Here is a 12985-nt window from a genome sequence, read left to right as displayed (position 1 = left end):
ATCTGGCAGGAATATATTACACAAGTTTAATTTGCAAGCTATTTATTAAACATTTGAGTTAGTATTAGCCATTTTACTAACTTGAAGGCTGAATGTTTTCCCTTAGACAGCCAGTGGTATACAAAATGTCGTCCCATTTAAGATTAGGATACAGGCAGGAGTGTGGGCAGTCATTAAACAAGATCATTTGATGCTTGTGACCCATAATTTGAGTAACTAATCTGCACATTTTCAAAAAGGAACACGGTACCTTTGGTAACGCATTATCGGGTAGAGACAATATCTAGCTGCCAATTCCTTACCTTTAAATTTTTCCAGCCAGCAGGCTGGATCCAGAAACTTTTGAGAGAACAGTACCCCTGGTCGCCATCGGGTGGCTTCATTGGGCTCTGCGCGACATCAGCAGCGTTGGTTATGACATTGCGGTGACCTATATAGGTGCCACCAAGGACTGCGTGGGCATCAGTACTTTTCACTTTTCCACGCCAGAAGAACAGAGCAATGAAGTGACTAACTTGTGTGTGTCATATCTGGGGCCCTGAAAAAATGAACATCCTTAGCCCTATTAAACATGGCCACAGAGCAGGGAGACATGGGTGGGTTTGTAAGGAATATTCAGCTAGATATTGTGTCTACCAGATAATGCGTTACCAAAGGTAAGTATATTGTTCATCTGATAGAGACTTCTAGCTGCAGATTCCTTACCTTTGAATAGATACCCAAGCCATACCATCCTGGCAGTGGAAAGATTTTACACAAGAGCCCTACAGGACCGAATGGGCAAAATGCCCGATCCCGACTGTCTAGGCAGTAATGCTTGGCCAACATGTGCAAGGATGCCCACGTTGCTGCCAGGCAAATATCCAGGACAGGGACACCCCGAGCCAAAGCCATGGTCACAGCTTACCCCCCTGGTGGAATGAGCTTGTAAGCCCTAGGAGGCTGCTTCTTATCCAGGGCGTAGCAGATTTTAATGCAGAGAACGACCCAGTGAGGACCAGACTGTTTCAGCACTGCTCGACCTTTAGCTCCCATGTCTCAATCTACAGCCCTCCCGCACTCCCCCCCCACCCCCCACCCCCCCACCCCCGAAACAGCGCAATTTTTCAGAAGCCGTAAGCTCGATCGATCCGGCGCCTCTGCTGGTGCGGGTTCCCTCCAAGAGCCTGTTTAACAAGGCCTCTCTCCCCAGCAAGGCAGGCTAACTTAAACAAGCAGAAACAAACAGCTGGGATCGAAGATTGCTGTGTGCCTTAAGGGTCCCTGGGTGACGTATTCCCTTGTTCCCTTCTGACCGGAAATGTAAAGAATATGCCCCGGAAATGTAAAGAATATGCCCCGTGCCAATCAGAAGGAGGTTCCTAGGGAAGTTTCATGGCGGGCAGGGGTATGAAAAAGAGCATATGATTTGTGACATCACAGGCGGGAGCGCGAGTAAGACCTATGACCCTCGGTCTCAGGCTTACTCTGTCCCCAGCAGTTCCGCTCCTCCTGCTCCGCCGCTGAGCCACCAGCCCCACCTGTAATGTGTTCGAGGCCGCTGCCTGCTGGTTCCTCCGTGCGTGCCCTGTTCCTGCCTCTGCCTGTCTGCTTCACCTTGGTGGATCAGTTATATCCCTAATTCTCGCTACTGTTACTGTATTGTTTTATGGGTTAACTATTGTACTGCTTGTTTTAGTTTATTCTCGTTTTGCTATGTTTCTCCAACTTCGCTGCCTGCTCCACTTTTCCCCTTCTTCCCGTCGCTGCTGCCCCTGCAGCCCCTCCTCTGGCCACAACAGTTTCCCGCCTCCCAGTTGCTCGTCTCTCCCCTACTTGATGGCGGCGCCAAAGGAAAGCCCATCTGAACCCATCCGCGACCCGACCACAGCCAGCACCAGGAACCCTGGAGCTACGACCTTCCACCGTTACAACTCCGCTGCCCTCCTCGCACTCTACCCCGGAAGAAACAGCACCTGGCAGAGATCGGCGACGATCACCACCCACGGCCAGCTCACCTGCCGTCACTGCAGACTATCCATCATCATCAACAGCCCCCTCACAATCGCAGAACCCACGCCGGATGCCTGCACCTCCAATGCCCTGACCTGCATCCTCCTTAATGTGCGCTCTGTACACAGACACGCCGTAGAGATCTGTGACTTACTCAACACCCTCTCGCCAGACGTCGCCTTCTTTATGGAAAGGTGGTCCAACTCCACCTGCGCCCCCGACATCGCCCAGCCATCCCCGACGGATAGAAGATCCAAAGAAAGGACCGCCCAGGAGGAAGACTCGCCATCGCACACAAGAGCTCCCTCCGACTCTCCTCCTCCAGCACGAACAACCCACTCTCTAACACAGAGCACGTCCGCTTCCAGATCCAGACTAGCCCCAGAACCACGCTGCGCGGGAGCCTCATTTACAGACCCCGTGCCCCACAGACCCCTCCACTTCCACCAAATAGCCGACCTCATTGCACCCCACGCCTTCACCTCCACAGAACAGAACAGTCCCACTGAGGCATAATGAAGGGAATAGGAGGAAAGAAATGAGTTATGCCCTTTAAGGAACTATTTACAACCCGGGACCTGGAGAGAAGGCTGATCAGGAAGCCTAAGAAAGGCAGAAATGGCCGAAAGATTGCGCTTGATAGTGCCCAGAGAAGAGCCCTGCTGGGCCAAAGAAAGAAGAAACAAGACAACCTCAGTAAGAGGGACAGAAAGGGGATCCACAGCCTTTGCTGTGCACCATGCTACAAATTTGTTCTATCGGCAGGCGTATACAGTCTTAGTGGAGGGACGCCTGGCTGCCAAGATTACATCACAGACTTCGGGAGGCAAGTCGAATGGTGTCAACTGCTGCCGCTCAATCTCCACGCGTGGTGGAAGCTCGACAGGTTCGGGTGGAGGACTGTCCCCTGATGCTGCGACAGAAGATCCTCCTGAAGAGGCAGTCTGACCTGAGGATCGATGGCCATGTTGAGCAGCTCGGGATACCAGACCCTTCGTCCCAATCCGGAGCCACAAGAATGACTTGGGCCTGGGTGCGCTGGATCTTCAGCACTCTGGGCAGAAGTGGTATAGTCGGAAAGGCGTACAACAGACTGCAACTTCACTCGCATTGAAAAGCATCGCCTAGCGAGTGCCGCCTTTGGAAACTTCAACAAGCAGAATTGCCTACATTGGTGGCGAATAGATCTAACCAAGGCTCTCCCCACTGCTGAAAGAGACCTTGCACCACCTCCGTGTGAAGACGCCATTCGTGATCCATCATGCACCTGCAGCTAAGTTAGTCCGCCCTGGCTTTCAGTTAACCTGCCAGGTGTTGAACCACCAGGGATATGCTCTGATGTTCCAGCCATGTCCAGAGGTGGAGAGCCTCCTGACATAGGGTCCATGACCCCACCCGCTCTTTTATTGCAGTACCACATGGCGGTGGTGTTGTCTCAACACCTGCACTACTTTTCCCCCGGGCAGAGGGAAGGAATGCCTTCAGTAGAGGAAAGATTGCCCGAAGCTACAGAAGGTTGATGTGGAGCCCGGACTGCACCAGCGACCAGAGGCCTCTGATCTCCGCCTCTCCCATGTGGCCACCCCATCCCAGAAGGAATGCATCCGTCACCACAGTGTGGTCTGGTTGGGGAAGGGAGAGGGATCCGCCATTGACCCAATCCTGGTTCGTGAGCCACCACTGCAATTGTCGTGCAATGCCCTCCAAGATCTGGATGCAATCGGACAGATTCCCCTGATGATGCGCCCACTGGAACTTTAAGGTCCCACTGCAGAGCCGGCATATGCAACCTGGCATGATCGTTCAGCAGGATACAGGAGGCCATGAGGCCCAGCAGCCTCATGGTCATTCTGACCGAAACCCGGCATAGAGGCTGAAAGATTGGAATCATAGCCGGAGTTTACCAGACTCGCTGTTCAGGAGGATAAACCCGAAACCGCACCGTGTCCAGAACCGCTACGATGAATAGGAGCTTCTGAGAGGGGATCAGGAGTGACCTCGGCACATTGATGGAGAACCCCAGTGAATGCAAAATGTCCGCCGAAGTCTGGAGGTGGGAGGCGACAGCCTGGGGCGAGCCCGCCTTCAACAGTCAGTCGTCGAAATAGGGGAAGACTGGAACCCCTGATCTGCGCAGATGCGCTGCGACCACCGCCATCACTTTCGTGAACACCTGAGGGGTGCTGGTAAGGCCAAAGGGGAGCATGGTGAACTGAAAGTGCTCGTAGCCTACCTTGAACCGCAGGTAACGCCGATGGGTCGGTGGGACGGGGATGTGAAATTAAGCGTCCTGCAAGTCCAACGCTATCAACCAGTCTCCAGGGTCGAGGGCAGACAAGACCTGAGCGAGCATCAACAGCTTAAACTTCTCCTTCCGGATGAAGTGGTTGACATTCCTGAGATCCACGATGGGACGCAGGCCCTTGTCCTTCTTGGGTACCAGAAAGTAGTGGGAGTAACAACCATGACCTACTTCTGGGGCAGGAACGTGCTCGATAACTCCCTTGCCCAAGAGAGCCGTAACTTCCTGTTGGAGAAGGCCCAGATGATCCTCCGACATACGATGATACTGAGGTGGCATGGATGGAGGGGTAGTCTCAAAGGGGAGGGAGTAGCCCCTTCGGACTATCTGCAAAACCCACCTGTCCGCCGTGATGATAAACCAGTGGGGGAGGTGATGGCGGATCCTGACGCCCACTAGCGTTTGTTGGGCCTGAAATGTCAGACTAGGAAGGTTTGGAGGCTTCTGCTTGGGGAAGGGGGGGGGGGGGGGGGTGGGGGGGGGGGGAATACTGGGTTGGTGGACTGGCCTGCCCCCTGAACCACGGCGGTGGTTGTCACGTCCCCGGCCGCGCGAATATTGGGAAGTATGCTGCGGCCTGTGGCTCTGGGCGTGACGTAGTGAGGCACCCCTTCCGTGGCCACGAAAGGGGCGAAAAGCAGACTGCGCAGCTCTCAGGGGTGGGGTGTTGGAAGAGGAAAGTGGGGTCGCCCGGAGCGGGCGGTGGCGTTGGGCAATCACCCCATCCATGGGAGAACCCGTGTTGGGCCTGGACCAGGTGCCCAAAAGGACGTCGGTAAGTGCCTCATTAAACGGCAGTAGGGGCTCCGAAGAGCTCGCAGCCGGCTGAAGCACCTCTGTCAGGAGGTTAGTCCTGACAGCCACCATAGGAAGCTTGTGGTTTAGAGCCTCGGCCGCCCTAAGCAACACCATTGTGTAGGACGCTTCCCACCCCCCCCCCCTTCATATCCACGGTAGGAGGAGACATCAAGCCATGGTCAGGGGAGGTGTACAGACTACTGGCATCCCCCAGTTCCTCTCTCCAGCCCTGCTCCGAATCTAGCCCCATCGGTTAGAGGGTAACCTTACCCCTCCCAGTCCTCCTCCTCATCCTCTGGGTGCCAATCTGGTCGAAAAGGGACCCAGGAGTGAACAGGGGCACAAAAACCCTGCTCGGCGCCAGATCCGGCGTCTGCCCACGCCGGTCTGGCTCTGGGTCCACATCGGGATGGAGACCGGGGTCGACGCCGGCCGGGGGCACGACTGGAGTCTGCCGCTGTTGCGGTGCCAGAGGAAGCGGCGCCGGTGGAGGTGTAATGGAGGTCAACCGGCACCGATCTGGAGCAAGGCCTGCATCCAAGGGGGGCCTACGGTGCCGTGTATGTACTTAAGATCCTCAGTTGATGCCGTATAGATTTCTTCTACACGAGGTATAGGAAATCTGTTTTTCTCATTATTCCTGCCCTTTTACCCTGCTAGACACTGCTGGTATTTGGACTCTGTACAGTGAGAAACAAATAAACTGTTTCTCAGTGCATGCCTTTCCATTACGGTGTATGTTCACAGGATTCAGTTTCACAACCACAGGCGCAGCACAAAACCTGCCGGCTTTATGTAGGACAGAGTTGCAGATAGGCAGTTTAAACTTTGCTCAACCTTTCATGGGTCCGCAGAGGAGAAAAGGGGGTGGGGCACCTTCCTAGGAGGCCCACTTCAAGAGAAGAAAACGCCAGTGAATCTTCAAAAGGTCTGGTAGGGACAGAATTTGAGAGCAGGAAATATTTTCATCCAGTCCTCCACTGAAGCCTAGGATTAGAGGTTACACCCAATTTATGTGAGATTAGCCTAACTAGGCTAAACATTCAAAAAGCTTGTATTGGCAATTGAGCCAGTTCCTTGCCATAAAGGAGACTCGTACATTGCAGATGTGGGGAATCACATTAGAGCGTTTCTCCCCCACCTCTGCTAGGTGTTATATCTGAGCAGGCTTGGACTGCAGAGATGATAGCTGTGTTGCTGCTGTCTTTCGTTTGAGATCCTCAGAAGCATAAAGACCTTCTGAAAGTGGGGGATGAAGGTTGTGTTGCGCTGGGTAGCTATTGAGACTGGACAAAAAAACAGTTGGTAGACTGAAGGGCCAGAAAGACCCACACATGTCTGCATGATGCAGAACTTGAGTAGATCAAATCCACATATACAGTGGTTAGAAGTGTGGCCCCCACCCTTCCCCCAAACAAGACTTGTGCTTTATTCAACTAAAGGTTCAGTGTAAAGATTGACCCCCTGGGTGACTTAACGCTTACGACCATCAAAGAGCACACACGACTCTTCTCTTAAGCAGACCATAACGGGTCTGTTAATGGAGTTGGTGGAGAGTTATTTTTAGAATTTGAAATGAGTAACAAAGCTACCTTACACTCACTGTGAACGGATATCCAGAAAGAGGACTCACAAGGACTTTGCTTCCAGCCCAATCCTTCGTGTTGACTGAGAGGTGGGGGCAATGTCGACTGGTTTAGACTTTGAAAGACCAAAGAGACTGTCTGCTGTGGAGATGCAAGCCAGAAACACCTCTACAGGAACAGTGAAATTTGGAAGCTCTGAACTGTTCGTGCATGCACAACACAACTGCCTCATCGAGCCCCTCGGGCCTCACTGAAGGCTAGAATCAGTCTGGAGCTGGGAGCCGTGCTGTGTGACTGGAAGGATAAGTAGCCTCCAGTGGCCACTTGTGATTACTGTGCAGGAACTTTCATTGACAGTCCATGCAGAACACAGGAGCCATGTGGAATGGAACGGTCACTTTAAAAAGCTGTAACTTTCCAGTGGCTGATCAGATGTGTCGTTTTGGCCTCATTTTAATCATAAAATACTTTGAGTTTATTTAATTAAACATGGAGCTCAACTGAGTGGTTTCTTGATTCAAGTATTGTGCTGGTATATGTAACCCTTAAACTACATTCTCTGAAGCAAACTTCAGTCTCGATTTTGTGCTAATTAGTAGACACTGCTATATTAGCGAAAGCCCGTTGTTTAACAAGGAGCTAGTTTCACACAGTGGTGATAGGCTTGGCCCTTACTGGATAACTCAACTTTCTACAAGACGCGTTGGTGATCCAGGTGTTCGTGTTGACCGCTGTGGGAGCGGCGGGAGCAGCAGGATCGGGAGCAGGAGGACGCGCGGAAGGACGCGCTAAACGCCGCGTCGGAAAAGGCGCCGGAATTTTGCCGAAAATTTGCTTGCTACCTTGGTCCTCGGTCCCGGCCTTGGCTTCGGCTCCCACTGACCTCCCCCTCCCACTGCGGGGGGTCAAGCGTTGACGACCGGGCTGAGTGGTTGGGAGACAGGCAGGCCATGGATACGGGCAGTTGGCAAGTCAGGAAGCGAGGCTGCAGGGGTGCAGACTGCAGTTCTGAGAAGGCGTCTCAGCAGCCCAGCGGCAGATTGCTCAGCAGAGGATCGGTGGAGGGCTGTGGGCTTTTGATCATCTGGTGAGTTGGCATCGGTTGCCGCCCAGTACCCCTGCGCACTCAGTACCTGCAACGGTGTGGAACGCCGCCAGAACCGTGGGAGCCTTTTTGCACCTGGCTGTCTCGACCGGACCGACAATTTAACAACTGCAAGCAGATGTACAATCAAACTAGTAGGAACTCCTTGACTCCCGCTCTGACTTCCGCTCTGCACGAAGCCCGCGTAGTCTGAGCCTCGGACGAACCTCGGACGACCGAAGCCATTGCTGTTACCGTTGCCGGAGCTCCAGCTCGTGCGGTGAGCAGAGCAGGTTCAGGTTCTAGTGTCTGGGGCAGGGTAGTAGCCCGTGAAGTTCGAACCACTGACCGCATTGACCGTATTATCCGCACTGACTGCACTGACCGCAGAAGCCATTTGCCAGAGCTAGTAGCCGGTGCCGGAGATCGAGCGGTGAGCAGGCTCGGAGTGCAGGGCAGATTTGGGAGCTCAGCCTTCACTAGCTTCTACTGGCATTGTCACCGCATTGACCGCACTGATCACAGACCATAGACCGTAGAGGCCGCTTGCCAGAGCTTGCTGTTCTGAATTGACTGAACTTGACGCGGTTCTGGGCGCCCGCTGCCGGAAAGATAGTAGACAATGAGATCAGGCCGTCAGCGTGGGACACTGCCAAAATTAAAACAATGTCAGAAGACTGAAGAATTCATGGATGTGGTGTCTCAAAGTCATGTCAAAAAAATGAGGGAAGTAGTGGTGCTAGTGTTGCTTTAAATGAGCATATGAATGAGTCGATTAAATTGGATGTTTCCCTTTTAATCCCCGTCCAGGACTGGAAGAATCCAACTCCTGATACTCAGTCATGCATTAAGAGTTTCTTTTTCAAGTATCATCAAAATCAGTTTAAAAAACAAAAAAGAAATATAAATAAAAATATTGAGCTTGTTAGTGACTGTGTAACATCCCCATTACCATTATGTGAAAAAAGTGTTCACCCTTGTGTAAAAATAGAGTCTAGGATCTCATCAGAGATAGAAATAGAAATAGAAAATCCGAATGTTGTAGCTGGTTCACAGGATAGGAATAAGAATGTTGAAAAGGATGTAGTGCCATTTTTGTCTAATCTTTTATTATCATCTTCAGGTCAGTTGCAGACACAAGTCCAAATTCATTCACATTTACACGATGCTTTGATACACCCTACTGAGTTAATTATGGATGATGACTCCAGACAGGAGGAGCTTAGTAAAACGACAGCCGAAATTGGAAAAGCGGCTGGATCAGTAATTGATATCTCCTCCTGTTTGGTTCATAATGTGAGCGGTGTGGTTGTTGTGTCAGATGTTGTAATTGATGAATTACATTCCAAAAGGGGGTTGGTTACAACAAAACCAGTTTTGGATGAATTAGTATCCAGCCCAATTGACCAATTAGACAAAATGGATAAAGCTGGACCCTTTAATTTGGGCGAGTCGAGTATAAATTTGGAGGATAGTTTTACTATTAATAAATCACTACTGGTTCCAGGTGCGGCGAGTAGGGTTAATGTTCCCAATGCAAATGAGCAGCATAAATTCACCAATATAGCTGATTTATCTTTATTATTTAAATTTGATGGAACTTCCAAGTCAGATCTGGTTACTTGGAAAATAAAGTTTCTGGAACTGAGCGTGGTGTTTGGGACTGTCTATTACATACCATGGACTCAATCACTAATGCTCCGATTTTTCATTCAGACAAGTTAGATATTCAGGTAGACATCCTTAACACACTGGCATTCCATTTAGTAGGAATTGATGCAAAGCTTCTTCAATTAACTAAATTGATTACCAAGGTACAGGCAGATAAAGAGAATCAGTTAATAACCTGTACTTGTGCACAACTGATAGATAAAATTTCAGATTTACCATCAATTGTTAGCTCTATGGTGCATGAAGTAAAATTGTTGTCAGGCAGAAAAGAACCTAGCAACTTAACAGGTAAAAAAAATATCAAACGGTAAGAAGGTATCCTGCACGCCAATGGGGAACTAATTGTGAGAACCTCAATTAAACTGAAAGACAATTGAAGGTTGATCTAGTGTTTTGAAAGCCGATTTACTGTCACACTGCTGGGAACAATTCCACTGCATTCTAAGTTCTCTTGCATGATGGGGGCTTCTGCACCTACGTGAACGTTTGTTAGGGGAGGTGAATTTTCAGCAAAAGTAGATGGTGCAATTTTCTCACTCTAGAGTGGGTACACTGTCTATACTTACATATCCTGTCCTTAAGAAAAGGGGTTATGGCATTTCCTAGTATCTTTAGCACAAATCAAAATTGTATTCGGTTTCCAAACGCAAAATCAAAATTCAAAAACATTTCAGCACATGGTTTCCATGATTTCATATAACCTACATAACAAGGTTAAAACCCGTAGACAAAATTTAAGTACTAATATAATTTATAAAAAAACATAAAAATCTGACACTAAATCGATCTAAAATGGCAGGATCTATTTAATCTCCCAATCGCTTATGGATGTGGCTGGCCTGGCAAATACAAGCATATCATGATTACTGTTCGATTAAAGTGCACCACACTTTCCATGGTTGTCTTTCATTAGGTGCAAGTTTGCCAGACAAGGTCAGGCCAATTACCCTAGATTTTGGGGCTGCCTTGACATTATGGTGAAAATTGTTACCACAAATTAGCAGGCCTGAAGACAGAGCTGGATGTGGCTCTGTCGTCTGTACGGTAGCAGTCCTATGAACTTGTATAAGGTGCTTATTCTACTAGAGTCAAAACACTTACTACCCTAAAACAAGGCAAAATGTATCTTTGTGGCGAACACTTCATAAAAATAGTAAGGCTTGATTGACTTGTGAGGCTCTCCTTGTTACGATAAGCCCACAAAGCAAGTATATCAGGCAAAGTGAAATAAACTAGGTACTTACATGCAACAACTGTTTTGCAGTGTGACCCTGCACTAGTTTCGCATGCTGAGCATTCTAGCATTTGGTAACTGGGTCCAAAAGAGCATCTCTAAGAACCAAGTTCTTACTTTGGGCACAAAACTTCACTCCTTCATGGGAGGGTAAATCTAAAAATATTTAGGGGCGTGACCTGGCAGGGCAACATGGTGGACGTCAGAGCTAGGTTTCCTGCTCACCCCTTGCAAGATAGTTAGGAATCCTGGATGCTGGTGTGGCTGAATTATCCCCTTGGGCGCATTTACCTTACCTGAGGCTGCTAGTTCAGTCATCATGTTTACACCAATTGCATGGGGATGGTGTCACCACAACACTGCGGCCACCTTGCATGCCTGTAACAAGATGACAGCCACCATCGGGAGACTGAGATTCTGAAATAGCTGCATACTGTACCGGAAATGTGGCGTGCTGCCCTGGCAGCAGTCCTGACCTGAACTGTAACTGAAGCAGAGGACGGGAGCTTAACACAGCCGAAAAGTGGTGCATATGGAGCCCGAGAATATTTTGCCTGCTCCCCACTCGATGCCTGCATGTGGCAGGAGGGCTGTGGAAGGAAAGTGACTTGAGTCCCCGAGGGGACCTTGGAGCTGGCACAGGTGAGTGAATGAGGTGCTGGGGGTCCCTCCAGCCCCCATTTCCCACCCTCCCCGCTTGTCTGAGAAACTTACAAAGGTCCAGGCGGATGGGCCCCTAACTCTCTTCGCCCTACCCTCTTCCTTGTGCCCCCCACTAGACTAAGACTTTCTTAGACTGGCTGGAAATTGTCTGGCAGTGGAAAAAAAATATTGCGGGCATGAGGAAGAAAACAGGTCAGACCCCTCACAGATTTGATGGGATTGTGATGGGATGGCAAGTGAGCTGGAAGGGGGAGCCCAAAGGACTAACTGGCGGATGGGGGACCTCACCCACATCTTGAAACGCAGTTCTGGATTCTCTGTCAGGACTGGAGGCGAGGATTATGCCATCTACACTGGGAAAACTGTAGTCAAACAAATAAACCAATGAACGTCCATAGTCCACCAATAGGAGTCCTCCAGCAGCCAGATAGTCTGCCCTAACTGGTCCGTCCTCCTCTCTTCGCTGCTCAGCAGCCGAGATAAGTGCTTTCCTCATTCGCTTATTGAGTCTGTGGCATGCCTCCGCGTTGTCCGTTTGTTCGAAATTGGAGGTTGTCCAAAAAGACACTAACGAACAAAAACACAAGGATGTAGGGGATGAGAGGGTTGTGCTAGACAAGTACGGATGGCTGCGCCAAGAAACATCCGATTCGGACGGAGAAGGTGATAGCATATTTTCACCATCTATTGAGCACGGTACAAGGGACGGTCAGGTACGTGATATCATTGAATCCATTGGTGAAATCAGAGAGCAAAGCACAAGTGCCTCTGAGGCATCCCCTGGCAATAGTAGTGTTACCACATCCGTGGATGACCAAGACGTTTTGGAGCCTAGTGATGAGAAGAGTGATCCTGTCACTAGTGCGACTAGTAGCTCTTTAGGGTCAAGAGACAGCCAGGCATCTGGTCATGAACTTGTGTCGGAAAGAGTCACTTTGGAAGAAGTGGCCAGCACCAGTAGATTTGGTCGTAGCTTGGTTAAACCCAGCAAATACAAAGACTTTGTATGCGACTAGTTACATATTTTTGCTTGTATTTCATCCATCTCTTATTTCCTTTTCTATCTGATAATACATAAGGAAAGGAGATGTGTTGTGTCTCTTGCTTAACCTTGCATGTTCCTCTCTCTCCTCCTCCCCTCTCCCGCGCGCTACCCTTTCCTTGCGCGAGGCTGTTTACACCAGCTGGAATGTTGACAGCTGGACGTTCTACTTTTACAGTTTATGACAGTTGCTGATTACGGTTGGCAGACATTTTGTTATTCGCACTGAGCCCTCCTTGTACTGAATAAATATCTTTATCTACAAGCTGTCACCTGATGATTCATTTTTACAGCGTCATGCTATTTTTTTTTTCGTTTCTATTATGGTATTGCATGTTTTGACACTGTGTTCCTTGCTATGTGCTTTGCTCTCTTGCGCTCTGCAGCGTTTCTAATCACTTGCCTGACGTGATTTACGGCGTTTCTCGGGCCGCGGCCCGTACTCCTTTGTATTTCCGTTTCGTTTCTGTCACAGCAGCACAGGGTATTGCCGCGCGCGGCATAAGTTTCTCAGGTTTTGCTCGCGGGGGCGTGTGCCCGCCCCGTTGTGTACAGCCACGGGAGCCCGTCTCCTAAGCGTCTAGTCTTTGATTGTAACCCTGTGCCTCTGCCC

At 49.9% G+C, this 12985-nt stretch overlaps 1 protein-coding gene across 1 annotated transcript in view; it reads right to left on the bottom strand.

The window, feature by feature from the left end:
- Nucleotides 1-12985, bottom strand: part of MED13 (mediator complex subunit 13) — a 1552815-nt gene that overhangs the window by 753860 nt on the left and 785970 nt on the right. The window lies entirely within an intron of this gene.

The sequence above is a fragment of the Triturus cristatus genome, chromosome 3_2, assembly GCF_964204655.1.
Source record: "Triturus cristatus chromosome 3_2, aTriCri1.1, whole genome shotgun sequence".
NCBI classification, from domain to species: domain Eukaryota; kingdom Metazoa; phylum Chordata; class Amphibia; order Caudata; family Salamandridae; genus Triturus; species Triturus cristatus.
This window is presented reverse-complemented; position numbering and strand designations above follow the sequence as displayed.